This window comes from Vespula vulgaris, chromosome 6, assembly GCF_905475345.1.
Source record: "Vespula vulgaris chromosome 6, iyVesVulg1.1, whole genome shotgun sequence".
In the NCBI taxonomy this organism is placed as follows: domain Eukaryota; kingdom Metazoa; phylum Arthropoda; class Insecta; order Hymenoptera; family Vespidae; genus Vespula; species Vespula vulgaris.
The window spans coordinates 1,363,871-1,368,899 of NC_066591.1; positions in this window are offsets into that span (position 1 = coordinate 1,363,871).

The window sequence follows — 5,029 nt, forward strand, 5'->3', positions numbered from 1 at the left end:
TCTACTTACCGAGATCAGAGATCGAAGATAGGTTCGTGCGCGAGCACGTTGATTCTCTCGGTCCTTATTTCTTTTCTCTTATTTTCCCCGGTTACGGTATCCCTCAACTCCCGTCTCAATATCGTCCCCACTTCTTCACCATCCATCCGTCCATCCGTTCGTCTCATCGTTCGAACCCCTTCTCCTTCTCCTTCTTTCTCTCTTTCTCTCTCGTCGATCATCCTTCTTCTACTTACTTCGTCATGCATCGTACGCCTCGTGATCGCTTATAAAAGCTTGCTCGCTCCTACCGATACGATCGGTATCGACGTTGAACGGATCCTCTTTAGGCTATGCGCGACCGTAATGCGAGAAGTGAAAAACGAGCGTAAATTTGTGGGTGGGGCGTCTACACAACGTAAAGGAAAGGGAAAGAGGGTAAGAGAGAGAAAGGGTAAGAGAAAGAAAGAGAGAGAGAGAGAGAATAAAATTTATTTTACCCTTATATCGTCGTCCTCGTTATTGACGTATAAAAATTGTAAAAGATCACGCACGAGATCGATGATTTACGGGGAACGATCCGTACAGATTACTCCCCCTCCCCTCCCTTTTGCTCCCTCGTTCCTCGTCCTCCGCTATCCCCCATCCTCCAACGTTTACTCTTCGACGTTTAAAACAAGATCCGTCAAAATCAGTTTTCTGCCGATCGATGGATACTCTTGTTATTTTTATTACCTGTCCCTATTTTTGTCTATTTCTTTTCTCTTTTCTCTTTACTTTTTCGTTATTATTTTTTCCTTCGTTTAATCGCGACGATTGAAAAAAGAAAAAGAGGAAGAAAGGAAAAAGAAGAGGGAAAAGAAAAGAGGAGGGAAAAAGGAAAGAAAAAAGAATAGAAAAGAAGGAAAAAAAATTGGTCGATTTTTTCGAGATCAAAACGGTGTAGGTTATACATAGGTAGATAGATAGATAGGTAAGGTAGGTAGGTAGGTAGATAGGTAGGTAAGTAGGTAGGTAGGTAGGTAGGTAGGTAGGTAGGTATACGAGATCGATAGAATATAAGATATATGTATACATAAGAATGAGAGTCCTCAAAGGAGGATTACTTAACTCCACTTACAAAGTACATATATCTCAAAGGGCCCCGTGCAACAGGTAAAAGGAAGAGAGAATGGGTTAACAGGACGGGCGTGGCCGCGAGCCGAGCGCTCGAGTAACCCCTAAACGTCCAGTTAATTAGAGCTCGCATCCTCCTAGCGTTTCCTTTTCCTTTCTTTCCTCCTCCCACTATCCTTTAGCCACCGCCCTTTCCCTCTCTCTCTTTCTCTCTCTCTTTCTCTCTTCTTCTTCTCTCTCTCTCTCTCTCTCTCTCTCCATTTATCTATCTATCTATCTATCTCTTTCTCTCTCTCTCTTCTTCCTTTCATCTTCTATCCACCTTCCTCTCAAGGCAAGGATCGCGAGGAGATTCCTAATAACGCGGGCCAACCGTAATGAGGAGTAAACTAATTATTGGATGCTAGTTGGGCAGAGACGATATTTCACGTTCTCGCTGACAGGCCTGGCAGGAGCAACGCGAGAGAGAAAGAGAGAGAAGGAAGTTTCGTGTTCTCTTTTTCTCTCCCTCTCTCTCTCTCTCTCTCTCTCTCTTTCTTCTTCTTCTTCTTCTTCTTCTTCTTTTTTCGCTTCTTCTTTTACTTCTTCTTCTTCTTCTCTTTCACTTCCATCGGCTCGAAAAGACGTTGCGGAGGCAGCATCCCGAAGAAAAGCGGCTCGTAAACACGCTCGGCCGATGCCTAGGCGCTTAGCAATTTCGCTTCGAGAAGATAAAATGAACGCGGTTAAGAGCCGCGACTTCGATATCGGTACGCCATGAAATATATTGTAACTACAGTGATATGCAATAATGGTAAGGTGGTGGGGGATATACTTACCTAGTCTGTAAGTAAGTAAATAAGTGAATACTTATTTGCTGTTCCGTTTTCAAAGCAATTTTTCTTTTTTTCTTTCCACGTGTCGTTGTGTCGTCTTTTTCTCTTTTTCTTTGTCTCTTTCATTTTCTTTCTCTTTTTCTTTTTCTTCCTTACACGCAGAGAAATCATTACGATTTTATCGTATGGTCAATCGTAATTTATAAATAACTTACAAATAATAAAAACTATTATTACAATAATTTTTTAGTAGGTTCATGAAAAATTACGCAGGGTGATAATATTCTAGGTGTAAAACATGAATATCGTAAAGAAGAAAATTACGTAAGGGGAAAGAAAAGAGAAAAGAAAAAATATAAGAAAAATAACAAGCAAAAAAAGAAGGAGGATACGAAGACCCGGCGCTATTTCTTCGAGTTCTCAATAGTTTTACCAACTTTGTCGAACTTTAACCCTTTTTTTATTATTATTTTATTTCTATAAAATCTCGTAGATTTACCGCTGCAACTTTTTTCGTCAACGTATACGAGCCTCTCGTTATTTATTTATTTCTTTCTTGATTTATCTCTCTCTCTCTCTCTCTCTCTCTCTCCCTTATAAATATACATATATATATATATATTTCTATCTATCTCTCTCTCTCTCTCTCTCTCTCTCTCTCTCTCTCTCTGTCTCTCTCTCTCCTTTTCTCGGATTTCTTGGATTACGTAAAGCCGTCGTCTCCCGTCGTTTTCGCGCCTCGTAAAAAGTCCCGCTAATTATAGCCTCGCGCTGTTAATGCATAGCGGACAAAAGGGCGTTTCGGAATTTATTGAACTTTCTCTCCTTTTATCCGACAAAATTTATTCCGTCGGGATAGCTAACGTTGTTAATGTTCGTTTCATGCCGTGAGTTTCACTCGAATAACAGAGAATTGGCTAATTAAGTGTGCAAATATTCACGCGCTTATATGCAGCGAGAGAAAGAGAAAGAGAAAGAGAAAGAGAGAGACATTTAAATACGAGAGACGAACACGTGCTCGTTTCTTCCTAATTTTCCCATTGGATTCCTTAATCTTTTTTTTTTCTTCTCTTTCTTTTCAATTTTCCTCTTTTTATTTTTTTCATGTTTTTTTCTCTTCTTCAATGAACACGAAACGATAAATAAATGATATTACATCTATGATATTACGGTCATTATTAAAGTAGAAGGGAGAATACGAAGGACAAAAGAGAAAAAGTAGAAGAAGAAGAAGAAGAAGAAGAAAGAAAATTAATTCGTCCGGTTTCTTCGAGAATAATGTTAAGAAAAAAAGGTAAGATAAAATAAAATAAAGTCAACTTTACAACCTCCTATATTCGAAGATAAGGCAAGAATCGTATCGAGATCGCGTTTTCGTTTGTTCTTCTTCCCCGTTTATTTTTTATTATCATAAAACAAAAAAAAAGACAAAAAAGAAAAAAGAAAGAAAAAGAAAAAGAGAAAGAAAAATACACTCCCTCTTATCCACCTACGGATTCTATTCGATTATGAGAAAGGGAAGCTTGTAGCACGAGTCTCGATCGTGTTCGAAGACCATCGACATTCCTTATCCGATTATATTACACATTTTCCGTAATACGCCATTGTTTAAAACTCTCGTATCGTATTTTCTTTGTTATTACGTTGCACAGCTCGGTCGTATAATGTCCATCGTCGTCTCGAATGAGAGAAGGAAAAAAAAATGTCGTATGGGGCGGAGGAAAAGAGTAAAAAGGACAACGACGACGAAAAGAAAAAAATCTACGAAAAAAAAAAGAGATAATAAAAAAAGAAGATGAAAAACAAAAGGTACGTGGAAAGGGAGTTTTGTTTAAGGAGAGTCGGCGGGGATGATTGGAAATTTGGTGGGAGAAGGCAGCAAAGATTTCGAATGAAATATCGCGCTGAACGTATCCAATAGGTCGGTCTAATAGGAATAAACAATGTTATGAATTTAAACGACCCAGCTTGGCGCCACCATAACCTTATATTATCAAATTACGGGGGCTTATGCTTTGAGAGCTCTACGGGTCCTAGGTGCACGCCTCACGTGTCCACGACGCGTCGTAAACTCGGATGTTAACGGTAGGAACCCACGTTCTCTTTCTCTCTTTCTCTCTGTCTATCTCTCTTTCTCATTCTATCTCTTTCTCTCTGTCCCTCTCACACACTTTGAAAAACCTATTCGCGATGCACCACGGGGGGGTTGAATTTCAATTCGTGGTACAATAAAGAGCGAAGGAACGCGAACATTTTCGGAAAGGGAGAAGACGAACCATCGACGACACCGCAAATTTCAACCTAATAATATCCGTTTAACTCACTTAGAAATGGGGAAATAAGGAAATTGGGAAATTAGGTAGAAAAATACTTGGAAGTCTTACTTGGAAATCCAATCGTTGTACTTCGAACGAAAATCGAAAGTAAATTTTATCCGATATATACTCTCCTTCCCCGCTCTCCGATTATCTAATTAGGCATATAGATTTATCGGTAGAGTTAAATCGAACGAAGGGAAACAATAGAGAAAAATGTTAATACTTACGTTTGTACATAGATACATATATGTATTAGATTATACGTGTCGTAATTATCGTTAATTTCGTTATCTATTCGAGTGTATCCCTATTGGATAACGTTTATCGTTTGGTGGTAGATAAGCAAGTATTATATTATCACGTATACATACATAGGTAGATAGTGGTAAGGCATAGTAATTAACTCGAAGGAGAGTAGGTTCCTCGTGGATCGTACGAAGGAGGTAAAGATGGCGCTTCGTATCACCTCTCTCGAATATTAAAAGGCCCTTCCAAGTAGTAGTAAGTACCTACTCTTTCTCCTTGTTTTTTTTTTTCTTTCTCTCTTTCTTTCTCTCTTTCTTTCTCCTCGCTTTATGAATACGAAATGAGGGCGTATTTGGAGGATGCTGGAGATTCTCTCTCTCTCTCTTTCTCTCTTCTTTTTTTCGTTCTTTTTCTCGCGAAGGGAAAAGCTTACGGTTTCGTAATAAATTGGGACGAAATCGTAAAGGAGCCATTCGTGAGAGAGAGAGAGAGAGAGAGAGAGAGAGAGAGAGAGAGAGAGATGGTAAAAGAGAATGAGAAGGACCAAGTGAAACA